Below are 15,223 nucleotides of genomic sequence, written 5' to 3'. Positions count from 1 at the left end.
ATTCCCCGCCTCTGATTCCCAACTCTGATTCCCCGCCTCTGATTCCCCAGCTCTGATTCCCCGTGTTTGATTCCCTGCCTCTGATTCCCTGCCCTGATTCCCCATCTCTGTTTCACCGCCTTTGATTCGCCACCTCTGATTCCCCATATCTGATTCCCCGCCTCTGTTTCCCCGACTCTGATTCCCTGCCTCTGATTCCCAACCTCTGATTCCACACCTCTGATTCCCCATATCTGATTCCCCGCCTCTATTTCCCCATATCTTATTCCCCGCCTCTGATTCCCCAACTCTGATTCCCCGCCTCTGATTCCCCAGCTCTGTTTCCCCGACTCTGATTCCCGGCATCCGATTCCCTGCCTCTGATTCCCCGCCTCTGATTCCCCATCTCTGATTCCCCGCCTCTGATTCCCCGTGTCTGATTCCCTGCCTTTGATTCCCCGCCTCTGATTCCCCGCCTCTGATTCCCTGCCACTGATTCCCTGCCCCTGATTCCCCACCTCTGATTCCCCACATCTGATTCCCCGCCTCTGTTTCCCCGCCTCTGATTCCCCGCCTCTGATTCCCCATATCTGATTCCCTCCCTCTGATTCCCCAACTCTGATTCCCCGCCTCTGATTCCCCAGCTCTGAATCCCCGCCTCTGATTCCCCGCGTCTGATTCCCTGCCTCTGATTCCCCGCCTTGATTCCCCATCTCTGATTCACAACCTCTGATTCCCCACCTCTGATTCCCTATATTTGATTCCCCGCCTCTGTTTCCCCTCCTCTGATTCCCCGCCTCTGATTCCCCATATCTGATTCCCCGCCTCTGATTGCCCACCTCTGATTCCCAGCCTCTGATTCGCCAGCTCTGATTCCCCGCCTCTGATTCCCCGCATCTGATTCCCTGCCTCTGATTCCCCGCCTCTGATTCCCCATCTCTGATTCACCGCCTTTGATTCGCCACCTCTGATTCCCCATATCTGATTCCCCACCTCTGATTCCCGTCCTCTTATTCCCAGCATCTGATTCCCGGCCTCTGATTCCCGGCCTCTGATTCCCCGCTTCTGATTCTGATTCCCTGCCTCTTATTCCCCATCTCTGATTCCGCACATCTGATTCCCTGCCTCTGATTCCCCACCTCTGATTCCCCATATCTGATTCCCCGCCTCTGTTTCCCCGCCTCTGATTCCCCGCCTCTGTTTCCCTATATCTAATTCCCCACCTTTGATGCCCCAACTCTGATTCCCCGCCTCTGATTCCCCAGCTCTGATTCCCTGCCTCTGTTTCCCCATATCTGATTCCCGCCTCTGATTCCCAACTATGAATCCCCTCCTCTGATTCCCCAGCTCTGATTCCCTGCATCCGATTCCCCATATCTGATTCCCCGCCTCTGTTTCACCGCCTCTGATTCCACGCCTCTGTTTCCCCATATCTGATTCCCGCCTCTGATTCCCAACTATGAATCCCCTCCTCTGATTCCCCAGCTCTGATTCCCTGCCTCTGATTCCCCGCGTCCTATTCCCTGCCTCTGATTTCCCGCCTGTGATTCCCCATCACTGATTCACCACCTCTGATTCCCTACCTCTGATTCCCCATATCTAATTCCCCGCCTCTGTTTGCCAGCCTCTGATTCCCCGCCTCTGTTTCCCCATATCTGATTCCCCGCCTCTGAATCCCCAACTCTGATTCCCTGCCTCAGATTCCCCGCCTCTATTTCCCCGCCTCAGATTCCCCGCCTCTGATTCCCCGCCTCTGATTCCCCAGCTCTGATTCCCCGTGTTTGATTCCCTGCCTCTGATTCCCTGCCCTGATTCCCCATCTCTGTTTCACCGCCTTTGATTCGCCACCTCTGATTCCCCATATCTGATTCCCCTCCTCTGTTTCCCCGACTCTGATTCCCTGCCTCTGATTCCCAACCTCTGATTCCACACCTCTGATTCCCCATATCTGATTCCCCGCCTCTATTTCCCCATATCTGATTCCCCGCCTCTGATTCCCCAGCTCAGATTCCCCCACTCTGATTCCCGGCATCCGATTCCCTGCCTCTGATTCCCCGCCTCTGATTCCCCATCTCTGATTCCCCGCCTCTGATTCCCCGTGTCTGATTCCCTGCATTTGATTCCCCGCCTCTGATTCCCCGCCTCTGATTCCCTGCCACTGATTCCCTGCCCCTGATTCCCCACCTCTGATTCCCCACATCTGATTCCCTGCCTCTGTTTCCCCGCCTCTGATTCCCCGCCTCTGATTCCCCATATCTGATTCCCTGCCTCTGATTCCCCAACTCTGATTCCCCGCCTCTGATTCCCCAGCTCTGAATCCCCGCCTCTGATTCCCCATATCTGATTCCCCGCCTCTATTTCCCCATATCTGCTTCGCCGCCTCTGATTCCCCAACTCTGATTCCCCGCCTCTGATTCCCCAGCTCTGATTTCCCGCCTCTGATTCCCGGCATCCGATTCCCTGCCTCTGATTCCCAGCCTCTGATTCCCCATCTCTGATTCCCCGCCTCTGATTCCCCTTGTCTGATTCCCTGCCTCTGATTCCCCGCCTCTGATTCTCCATATCTGATTCCCCGCCTCTGTTTTCCCGCCTCTGATTCCCTGCCTCTGATTCCCCATATCTGATTCCCCACCTCTGATTCCCCAACTCTGATTCCCAGCCTCTGATTCACCAGCTCTGAATCCCCGCCTCTGATTCCCCGCATCTGATTCCCTGCCTCTGATTCCCCGCCTCTGATTCCCCATCTGTGATTCACAACCTCTGATGCCCCACCTCTGATTCCCCATATCTGATTCCCCGCCTCTGTTTCCCCGCCTCTGATTCCCCGCCTCTGATTCCCCATATCTGATTCCCCGCCTCTGATTGCCCACCTCTGATTCCCCGCGTCTGATTCCCTGCCTCTGATTCCCCGCCTCTGATTCCACATCTCTGATTCACCACCTCTGATTCCCAGCCTCTGATTCCCCATCTCTGATTCCGCACATCCGATTCCCTGCCTATGATTCCCCACCTCTGATTCCCCGCCTCTGATTCCCCATATCTGATTCCCTGCCTCTGTTTCCGCGCCTCTGATTCCCCACCTCTGTTTCCCCATATCTGATTCCCCGCCTCTGATTCCCCAACTCTAATACCCCGCCTCTGATTCCCCAGCTCTGATTCCCCGCCTCTGATTCCCCGCATCTGATTCCCTGCCTCTGATTCCCCGCCTCTGATTCCAGGCCTCTGATTCCCAGCATCTGATTCCGGCCTCTGATTCCCGGCCTCTGATTCCCTGCTTCTGATTCTGATTCCCTGCCTCTGATTCCCCACCTCTGTTTCCCCATATCTGATTCCCCGCCTCTGATTCCCCAACTCTAATACCCCGCCTCTGATTCCCCAGCTCTGATTCCCCGCCTCTGATTCCCCGCATCTGATTCCCTGCCTCTGATTCCCCGCCTCTGATTCCAGGCCTCTGATTCCCAGCATCTGATTCCGGCCTCTGATTCCCGGCCTCTGATTCCCTGCTTCTGATTCTGATTCCCTGCCTCTGTTTCCCCATCTTTGATTCCGCACATCTGATTCCTTGCCTCTGATTCCCCACCTCTGATTCCCCATATCTGATTCCCCGCCTGGGTTTCCCCGCCTCTGATTCCCCGCCTCTGTTTCCCAATATCTAAGTCCCCGCCTCTGATTCCCCAAATCTGATTCCCCACCTCTGATTCCCCAGCTCTGATTCCCCGCCTCTGATTCCCCGCATCTGATTCCCTGCATCTGATTCCAAGCCTCTGATTCCCTGCCTCTGATTCCCAACCTCTGATTCCCCACCTCTGATTCCCCATATCTGATTCCCCGCCTCTGTTTCCCCGCCTCGGATTCCCCGCCTCTGTTTCCCCATATCTGATTCCCGGCCTCTGATTCCCCGCCTCTGATTCCCCGCCTCTGATTCCCTGCCTCTGATTCCCCATCTCTGATTCCGCACATCTGATTCCCTTCCTCTGATTCCCCGCCTCTGATTTTCCGCCTCTGATTCCCTGCCTCTGATTCCCAACCTCGGATTCCCCACCTCTGATTCCCCATATCTGATTCCCCGCCTCTGTTTCCCCGCCTCAGATTCCCCGCCTCTGATTCCCAACTCTGATTCCCCGCCTCTGATTCCCCAGCTCTGATTCCCCGTGTTTGATTCCCTGCCTCTGATTCCCTGCCCTGATTCCCCATCTCTGTTTCACCGCCTTTGATTCGCCACCTCTGATTCCCCATATCTGATTCCCCGCCTCTGTTTCCCCGACTCTGATTCCCTGCCTCTGATTCCCAACCTCTGATTCCACACCTCTGATTCCCCATATCTGATTCCCCGCCTCTATTTCCCCATATCTTATTCCCCGCCTCTGATTCCCCAACTCTGATTCCCCGCCTCTGATTCCCCAGCTCTGTTTCCCCGACTCTGATTCCCGGCATCCGACTCCCTGCCTCTGATTCCCCGCCTCTGATTCCCCATCTCTGATTCCCCGCCTCTGATTCCCCGTGTCTGATTCCCTGCCTTTGATTCCCCGCCTCTGATTCCCCGCCTCTGATTCCCTGCCACTGATTCCCTGCCCCTGATTCCCCACCTCTGATTCCCCACATCTGATTCCCCGCCTCTGTTTCCCCGCCTCTGATTCCCCGCCTCTGATTCCCCATATCTGATTCCCTCCCTCTGATTCCCCAACTCTGATTCCCCGCCTCTGATTCCCCAGCTCTGAATCCCCGCCTCTGATTCCCCGCGTCTGATTCCCTGCCTCTGATTCCCCGCCTTGATTCCCCATCTCTGATTCACAACCTCTGATTCCCCACCTCTGATTCCCTATATTTGATTCCCCGCCTCTGTTTCCCCTCCTCTGATTCCCCGCCTCTGATTCCCCATATCTGATTCCCCGCCTCTGATTGCCCACCTCTGATTCCCAGCCTCTGATTCGCCAGCTCTGATTCCCCGCCTCTGATTCCCCGCATCTGATTCCCTGCCTCTGATTCCCCGCCTCTGATTCCCCATCTCTGATTCACCGCCTTTGATTCGCCACCTCTGATTCCCCATATCTGATTCCCCACCTCTGATTCCCGTCCTCTTATTCCCAGCATCTGATTCCCGGCCTCTGATTCCCGGCCTCTGATTCCCCGCTTCTGATTCTGATTCCCTGCCTCTTATTCCCCATCTCTGATTCCGCACATCTGATTCCCTGCCTCTGATTCCCCACCTCTGATTCCCCATATCTGATTCCCCGCCTCTGTTTCCCCGCCTCTGATTCCCCGCCTCTGTTTCCCTATATCTAATTCCCCACCTTTGATGCCCCAACTCTGATTCCCCGCCTCTGATTCCCCAGCTCTGATTCCCCGCCTCTGATTCCCTGCATCCGATTCCCCATATCTGATTCCCCGCCTCTGTTTCACCGCCTCTGATTCCACGCCTCTGTTTCCCCATATCTGATTCCCGCCTCTGATTCCCAACTATGAATCCCCTCCTCTGATTCCCCAGCTCTGATTCCCTGCCTCTGATTCCCCGCGTCCTATTCCCTGCCTCTGATTTCCCGCCTGTGATTCCCCATCACTGATTCACCACCTCTGATTCCCTACCTCTGATTCCCCATATCTAATTCCCCGCCTCTGTTTGCCAGCCTCTGATTCCCCGCCTCTGTTTCCCCATATCTGATTCCCCGCCTCTGAATCCCCAACTCTGATTCCCTGCCTCAGATTCCCCGCCTCTATTTCCCCGCCTCAGATTCCCCGCCTCTGATTCCCCGCCTCTGATTCCCCAGCTCTGATTCCCCGTGTTTGATTCCCTGCCTCTGATTCCCTGCCCTGATTCCCCATCTCTGTTTCACCGCCTTTGATTCGCCACCTCTGATTCCCCATATCTGATTCCCCGCTTCTGTTTCCCCGACTCTGATTCCCTGCCTCTGATTCCCAACCTCTGATTCCACACCTCTGATTCCCCATATCTGATTCCCCGCCTCTATTTCCCCATATCTGATTCCCCGCCTCTGATTCCCCAGCTCAGATTCCCCCACTCTGATTCCCGGCATCCGATTCCCTGCCTCTGATTCCCCGCCTCTGATTCCCCATCTCTGATTCCCCGCCTCTGATTCCCCGTGTCTGATTCCCTGCATTTGATTCCCCGCCTCTGATTCCCCGCCTCTGATTCCCTGCCACTGATTCCCTGCCCCTGATTCCCCACCTCTGATTCCCCACATCTGATTCCCTGCCTCTGTTTCCCCGCCTCTGATTCCCCGCCTATGATTCCCCATATCTGATTCCCTGCCTCTGATTCCCCAACTCTGATTCCCCGCCTCTGATTCCCCAGCTCTGAATCCCCGCCTCTGATTCCCCGCGTCTGATTCCCTGCCTCTGATTCCCCGCCTTGATTCCCCATCTCTGATTCACAACCTCTGATTCCCCGCCTCTGATTCCCCATATCTGATTCCCCGCCTCTGATTGCCCACCTCTGATTCCCAGCCTCTGATTCGCCAGCTCTGATTCCCCGCCTCTGATTCGCCGCATCTGATTCCCTGCCTCTGATTCCCCTCCTCTGATTCCCCATCTCTGATTCACCGCCTTTGATTCGCCACCTCTGATTCCCCATATCTGATTCCCCACCTCTGATTCCCGGCCTCTTATTCCCAGCATCTGATTCCCCGCCTCTGAGTCCCTGCCTCTGATTCCCCATCTCCGATTCCGCACATCTGATTCCCTTCCTCTGATTCCCCGCCTCTGATTCCCCGCCTCTGATTCCCTGCCTCTGATTCCCAACCTCGGATTCCCCACCTCTGATTCCCCATATCTGATTCCCCGCCTCTGTTTCCCCGCCTCTGATTCCCCGCCTCTGATTCCCAACTCTGATTCCCCGCCTCTGATTCCCCAGCTCTGATTCCCCGTGTTTGATTCCATGCCTCTGATTCCCTGCCCTGATTCCCCATCTCTGTTTCGCCGCCTTTGATTCGCCACCTCTGATTCCCCATATCTGATTACCCGCCTCTGTTTCCCCGACTCTGATTCCCTGCCTCTGATTCCCAACCTCTGATTCCACACCTCTGATTCCCCATATCTGATTCCCCGCCTCTATTTCCCCATATCTGATTCCCCGCCTCTGATTCCCCAACTCTGTTTCCCCGCCTCTGATTCCCCAGCTCTGATTCCCCGACTCTGATTCCCGGAGTACGATTCCCTGCCTCTGATTCCCCGCCTCTGATTCCCCATCTCTGATTCCCCGCCTCTGATTCCCCGTGTCTGATTCCCTGTCTCTGATTCCCCGCCTCTGATTCCCCGCCTCTGATTCCCTGCCACTGATTCCCTGCCCCTGATTCCCCAATTCTGATTCCCCATATCTGATTCCCCGCCTCTGTTTCCCCGCCTCTGATTCCCCACCTCTGATTCCCCATATCTGATTCCCTGCCTCTGATTCCCCAACTCTGATTCACCGCCTCTGATTCCCCAGCTCTGAATCCCCGCCTCTGATTCCCCGCGTCTGATTCCCTGCCACTGATTCCCCGCCTTGATTCCCCATCTCTGATTCACAACCTCTGATTCCCCACCTCTGATTCCCTATATTTGATTCCCCGCCTCTGTTTCCCCGCCTCTGATTCACTGCCTCTGATTCCCCACATCTGATTCCCCATCTCTGATTCCGCACAACCGATGCCCTGCCTATGATTCCCCGACTCTGATTCCCCACCTCTGATTCCCCAGCTCTGATTCCCCGCCTCTGATTCCCCGCGTCTGATTCCCTGCCTGTGATTCCCCGCCTCTGATTCCCCATCTCTGATTCCCCACCTCTGATTCCCCGTGTCTGATTCCCTTCCTTTGATTCCCCGCCTCTGATTCCCCGCCTCTGATTCCCTGCCACTGATTCCCCGCCCCTGATTCCCCACCTCTGATTCCCCATATCTTATTCCCCGCCTCTGTTTCCCCCCCTTTGATTCCCAGCATCTGATTCCCCATATCTGATTCCCCGCCTCTGATTCCCCATATCTGATTCCCCGCCTCTATTTCCCCATATCTGCTTCGCCGCCTCTGATTCCCCAACTCTGATTCCCCGCCTCTGATTCCCCAGCTCTGATTTCCCGCCTCTGATTCCCGGCATCCGATTCCCTGCCTCTGATTCCCAGCCTCTGATTCCCCATCTCTGATTCCCCGCCTCTGATTCCCCTTGTCTGATTCCCTGCCTCTGATTCCCCGCCTCTGATTCCCCATATCTGATTCCCCGCCTCTGTTTTCCCGCCTCTGATTCCCTGAGTCTGATTCCCCATATCTGATTCCCCGCCTCTGATTCCCCAACTCTGATTCCCAGCCTCTGATTCACCAGCTCTGAATCCCCGCCTCTGATTCCCCGCGTCTGATTCCCTGCCTCTGATTCCCCGCCTCTGATTCCCCATCTGTGATTCACAACCTCTGATGCCCCACCTCTGATTCCCCATATCTGATTCCCCGCCTCTGTTTCCCCGCCTCTGATTCCCCGCCTCTGATTCCCCATATCTGATTCCCCGCCTCTGATTGCCCACCTCTGATTCCCCGCGTCTGATTCCCTGCCTCAGATTCCCCGCCTCTGATTCCCCATCTCTGATTCACCACCTCTGATTCCCAGCCTCTGATTCCCCATCTCTGATTCCGCACATCCGATTCCCTGCCTATGATTCCCCACCTCTGATTCCCCGCCTCTGATTCCCCATATCTGATTCCCTGCCTCTGTTTCCCCGCCTCTGAATCCCCACCTCTGTTTCCCCATATCTGATTCCCTGCCTCTGATTCCCCAACTCTAATACCCCGCCTCTGATTCCCCAGCTCTGATTCCCCGCCTCTGATTCCCCGCATCTGATTCCCTGCCTCTGATTCCCCGCCTCTGATTCCAGGCCTCTGATTCCCAGCATCTGATTCCGGCCTCTGATTCCCGGCCTCTGATTCCCTGCTTCTGATTCTGATTCCCTGCCTCTGATTCCCCATCTCTGATTCCGCACATCTGATTCCTTGCCTCTGATTCCCCACCTCTGATTCCCCATATCTGATTCCCCGCCTGGCTTTCCCCGCCTCTGATTCCCCGCCTCTGTTTCCCAATATCTAAGTCCCCGCCTCTGATTCCCCAAATCTGATTCCCCACCTCTGATTCCCAAGCTCTGATTCCCCGCCTCTGATTCCCCGCATCTGATTCCCTGCATCTGATTCCAAGCCTCTGATTCCCTGCCTCTGATTCCCAACCTCTGATTCCCCACCTCTGATTCCCCATATCTGATTCCCCGCCTCTGTTTCCCCGCCTCGGATTCCCCGCCTCTGTTTCCCCATATCTGATTCCCGGCCTCTGATTCCCCGCCTCTGATTCCCCGCCTCTGATTCCCCGCCTCTGATTCCCCGCCTCTGATTCCCTGCCTCTGATTCCCCATCTCCGATTCCGCACATCTGATTCCCTTCCTCTGATTCCCCGCCTCTGATTTTCCGCCTCTGATTCCCTGCCTCTGATTCCCAACCTCGGATTCCCCACCTCTGATTCCCCATATCTGATTCCCCGCCTCTGTTTCCCCGCCTCAGATTCCCCGCCTCTGATTCCCAACTCTGATTCCCCGCCTCTGATTCCCCAGCTCTGATTCCCCGTGTTTGATTCCCTGCCTCTGATTCCCTGCCCTGATTCCCCATCTCTGTTTCACCGCCTTTGATTCGCCACCTCTGATTCCCCATATCTGATTCCCCGCCTCTGTTTCCCCGACTCTGATTCCCTGCCTCTGATTCCCAACCTCTGATTCCACACCTCTGATTCCCCATATCTGATTCCCCGCCTCTATTTCCCCATATCTGATTCCCCGCCTCTGATTCCCCAACTCTGATTCCCCGCCTCTGATTCCCCAGCTCTGTTTCCCCGACTCTGATTCCCGGCATCCGATTCCCTGCCTCTGATTCCCCGCCTCTGATTCCCCATCTCTGATTCCCCGCCTCTGATTCCCCGTGTCTGATTCCCTGCCTTTGATTCCCCGCCTCTGATTCCCCGCCTCTGATTCCCTGCCACTGATTCCCTGCCCCTGATTCCCCACCTCTGATTCCCCACATCTGATTCCCCGCCTCTGTTTCCCCGCCTCTGATTCCCCGCCTCTGATTCCCCATATCTGATTCCCTGCCTCTGATTCCCCAACTCTGATTCCCCGCCTCTGATTCCCCAGCTCTGAATCCCCCCTCTGATTCCCCGCGTCTGATTCCCTGCCTCTGATTCCCCGCCTTGATTCCCCATCTCTGATTCACAACCTCTGATTCCCCACCTCTGATTCCCTATATTTGATTACACGCCTCTGTTTCCCCTCCTCTGATTCCCCGCCTCTGATTCCCCATATCTGATTCCCCGCCTCTGATTGCCCACCTCTGATTCCCAGCCTCTGATTCGCCAGCTCTGATTCCCCGCCTCTGATTCCCCGCATCTGATTCCCTGCCTCTGATTCCCCGCCTCTGATTCCCCATCTCTGATTCACTGCCTTTGATTCGCCACCTCTGATTCCCCATATCTGATTCCCCACCTCTGATTCCCGTCCTCTTATTCCCAGCATCTGATTCCCGGCCTCTGATTCCCGGCCTCTGATTCCCCGCTTCTGATTCTGATTCCCTGCCTCTTATTCCCCATCTCTGATTCCGCACATCTGATTCCCTGCCTCTGATTCCCCACCTCTGATTCCCCATATCTGATTCCCCGCCTCTGTTTCCCCGCCTCCGATTCCCCGCCTCTGTTTCCCTATATCTAATTCCCCACCTCTGATGCCCCAACTCTGATTCCCCGCCTCTGATTCCCCAGCTCTGATTCCCCGCCTCTGATTCCCTGCATCCGATTCCCCATATCTGATTCCCCGCCTCTGTTTCACCGCCTCTGATTCCCAACTATGAATCCCCTCCTCTGATTCCCCAGCTCTGATTCCCTGCCTCTGATTCCCCGCGTCCTATTCCCTGCCTCTGATTCCCCGCCTGTGATTCCCCATCACTGATTCACCACCTCTGATTCCCTACCTCTGATTCCCCATATCTAATTCCCCGCCTCTGTTTGCCCGCCTCTGATTCCCCGCCTTTGATTCCCCCCGTCTGATTCCCAGCCTCTGAATCCCCGTGTCTGATTTCCTGCCTCTGATTCCCCGCCTCTGATCCCCCATCTCTGATTCACGGCCTCTGATTCCCCACCTCTGATTCCCCCTCTCTGATTCCGCACATCCAATTCCCTTCCTCTGATTCCCCAACTCTGATTCCCCAGCTCTGATTCCCCAGCTCTGATTCCCCGCCTCAGATTCCCCGCGTCTGATTCCCTGCCTCTGATTCCCCGCCTCTGATTCCCTGCCTCTGATTCCCCATATCTGATTCCCCGCCTCTGTTTTCCCGCCTCTGATTCCCTGCCTCTGATTCCCCATATCTGATTCCCCGCCTCTGATTCCCCAACTCTGATTCCCAGCCTCTGATTCACCAGCTCCGAATCCCCACCTCTGATTCCCCGCGTCTGATTCCCTGCCTCTGATTCCCCGCCTCTGATTCCCCATCTGTGATTCACAACCTCTGATGCCCCACCTCTGATTCCCCATATCTGATTCCCCGCCTCTGTTTCCCCGCCTCTGATTCCCCGCCTCTGATTCCCCATATCTGATTCCCCGCCTCTGATTGCCCACCTCTGATTCCCCGCGTCTGATTCCCTGCCTCTGATTCCCCGCCTCTGATTCCCCATATCTGATTCCCCGCCTCTGATTCCCCATATCTGATTCCCCGCCTCTATTTCCCCATATCTGCTTCGCCGCCTCTGATTCCCCAACTCTGATTCCCCGCCTCTGATTCCCCAGCTCTGATTTCCCGCCTCTTATTCCCGGCATCCGATTCCCTGCCAGTGATTCCCAGCCTCTGATTCCCCATCTCTGATTCCCCGCCTCTGATTCCCCTTGTCTGATTCCCTGCCTCTGATTCCCCGCCTCTGATTCCCCATATCTGATTCCCCGCCTCTGTTTTCCCGCCTCTGATTCCCTGCCTCTGATTCCCCATATCTGATTCCCCGCCTCTGATTCCCCAACTCTGATTCCAAGCCTCTGATTCACCAGCTCTGATTCCCCGCCTCTGATTCCCCATCTGTGATTCACAACCTCTGATGCCCCACCTCTGATTCCCCATATCTGATTCCCCGCCTCTGTTTCCCCGCCTCTGATTCCCCGCCTCTGATTCCCCATATCTGATTCCCCGCCTCTGATTGCCCACCTCTGATTCCCCGCGTCTGATTCCCTGCCTCTGATTCCCCGCCTCTGATTCCCCATCTCTGATTCACCACCTCTGATTCCCAGCCTCTGATTCCCCATCTCTGATTCCGCACATCCGATTCCCTGCCTATGATTCCCCACCTCTGATTCCCCGCCTCTGATTCCCCATATCTGATTCCCTGCCTCGGTTTCCCCGCCTCTGATTCCCCACCTCTGTTTCCCCATATCTGATTCCCCGCCTCTGATTCCCCAACTCTAATACCCCGCCTCTGATTCCCCAGCTCTGATTCCCCGCCTCTGATTCCCCGCATCTGATTCCCTGCCTCTGATTCCCCGCCTCTGATTCCAGGCCTCTGATTCCCAGCATCTGATTCCGGCCTCTGATTCCCGGCCTCTGATTCCCTGCTTCTGATTCTGATTCCCTGCCTCTGATTCCCCACCTCTGTTTCCCCATATCTGATTCCCCGCCTCTGATTCCCCAACTCTAATACCCCGCCTCTGATTCCCCAGCTCTGATACCCCGCCTCTGATTCCCCGCATCTGATTCCCTGCCTCTGATTCCCCGCCTCTGATTCCAGGCCTCTGATTCCCAGCATCTGATTCCGGCCTCTGATTCCCGGCCTCTGATTCCCTGCTTCTGATTCTGATTCCCTGCCTCTGATTCCCCATCTCTGATTCCGCACATCTGATTCCTTGCCTCTGATTCCCCACCTCTGATTCCCCATATCTGATTCCCCGCCTGGCTTTCCCCGCCTCTGATTCCCCGCCTCTGTTTCCCAATATCTAAGTCCCCGCCTCTGATTCCCCAAATCTGATTCCCGACCTCTGATTCCCCAGCTCTGATTCCCCGCCTCTGATTCCCCGCATCTGATTCCCTGCATCTGATTCCAAGCCTCTGATTCCCTGCCTCTGATTCCCAACCTCTGATTGCCACCTCTGATTCCCCATATCTGATTCCCCGCCTCTGTTTCCCCGCCTCGGATTCCCCGCCTCTGTTTCCCCATATCTGATTCCCGGCCTCTGATTTCCCGCCTCTGATTCCCCGCCTCTGATTCCCTGCCTCTGATTCCCCATCTCTGATTCCGCACATCTGATTCCCTGCCTCTGATTCCCCACCTCTGATTCCCCATATCTGATTCCCCGCCTCTGTTTCCCCGCCTCTGATTCCCCGCCTCTGTTTCCCTATATCTAATTCCCCACCTCTGATGCCCCAACTCTGATTCCCCACCTCTGATTCCCCAGCTCTGATTCCCCGCCTCTGATTCACTGCATCCGATTCCCCATATCTGATTCCCCGCCTCTGTTTCACCGCCTCTGATTCCCCGCCTCTGTTTCCCCATATCTGATTCCCGCCTCTGATTCCCCGCCTGTGATTCCCCATCACTGATTCACCACCTCTGATTCCCTACCTCTGATTCCCCATATCTAATTCCCCGCCTCTGTTTGCCCGCCTCTTATTCCCCGCCTCTGTTTCCCCATATCTGATTCCCCGCCTCTGAATCCCCAACTCTGATTCCCTGCCTCAGATTCCCCAGCTCTGATTCCCCGCCTTTGATTCCCCCCGTCTGATTCCCAGCCTCTGAATCCCCGTGTCTGATTTCCTGCCTCTGATTCCCCGCCTCTGATCCCCCATCTCTGATTCACCGCCTCTGATTCCCCACCTCTGATTCCCCCTCTCTGATTCCGCACATCCAATTCCCTTCCTCTGATTCCCCAACTCTGATTCCCCACCTCTGATTCCCCAGCTCTGATTCCCCGCCTCAGATTCCCCGCGTCTGATTCCCTGCCTCTGATTCCCCGCCTCTGATTCCCTGCCTCTGATTCCCCATATCTGATTCCCCGCCTCTGATTCCCCAACTCTGATTCCCCGCTTCTGATTCCCCAGCTCTGAATCCCCGCCTCTGATTCCCCGCGTCTGATTCCCTGCCTCTGATTCCCCGCCTCTGATTCCCCATCTGTGATTCACAACCTCTGATGCCCCACCTCATATTCCCCATATCTGATTCCCTGCCTCTGTTTCCCCGCCTCTGATTCCCCACCTCTGTTTCCCCATATCTGATTCCCCGCCTCTGATTCCCCAACTCTAATACCCCGCCGCTGATTCCCCAGCTCTGATTCCCCGCCTCTGATTCCCCGCATCTGATTCCCTGCCTCTGATTCCCCGCCTCTGATTCCAGGCCTCTAATTCCCAGCATCTGATTCCGGCCTCTGATTCCCGGCCTCTGATTCCCTTCTTCTGATTCTGATTCCCTGCCTCTGATTCCCCATATCTGATTCCCTGCCTCTGTTTCCGCGCCTCTGATTCCCCGCCTCTGATTCCCAACTCTGATTCCCCGCCTCTGATTCCCCAGCTCTGATTCCCCGCGTTTGATTCCCTGCCTCTGATTCCCTGCCCTGATTCCCCATCTCTGTTTCACCGCCTTTGATTCGCCACCTCTGATTCCCCGTATCTGATTCCCCGCCTCTGTTTCCCCGACTCTGATTCCCTGCCTCTGATTCCCAACCTCTGATTCCACACCTCTGATTCCCCATATCTGATTCCCCGCCTCTATTTCCCCATATCTGATTCCCCGCCTCTGATTCACCAACTCTGATTCCCCGCCTCTGATTCCCCAGCTCTGATTCCCCGACTCTGATTCCCGGCATCCGATTCCCTGCCTCTGATTCCCCGCCTCTGATTCCCCATCTCTGATTCCCCGCCTCTGATTCCCCGTGTCTTATTCCCTGCCTTTGATTCCCCGCTCTGATTCCCCGCCTCTGATTCCCTGCCACTGATTTCCTGCCCCTGATTCCCCACCTCTGATTCCCCACATCTGATTCCCCGCCTCTGTTTCCCCGCCTCTGATTCCCCGCCTCTGATTCCCCATATCTGATTCCCTGCCTCTGATTCCCCAACTCTGATTCCTCGCCTCTGATTCCCCAGCTCTGAATCCCCGCCTCTGATTCCCCGCGTCTGATTCCCTGCCTCTGATTCCCCGCCTTGATTCCCCATCTCTGATTCACAACCTCTGATTCCCCACCTCTGATTCCCTATATTTGATTCCCCGCCTCTG

The sequence above is a fragment of the Narcine bancroftii genome, chromosome 4 (genome assembly GCF_036971445.1).
Source record: "Narcine bancroftii isolate sNarBan1 chromosome 4, sNarBan1.hap1, whole genome shotgun sequence".
In the NCBI taxonomy this organism is placed as follows: Eukaryota; Metazoa; Chordata; class Chondrichthyes; order Torpediniformes; family Narcinidae; genus Narcine; species Narcine bancroftii.
Note: the sequence above shows the minus strand (reverse complement) of the source record.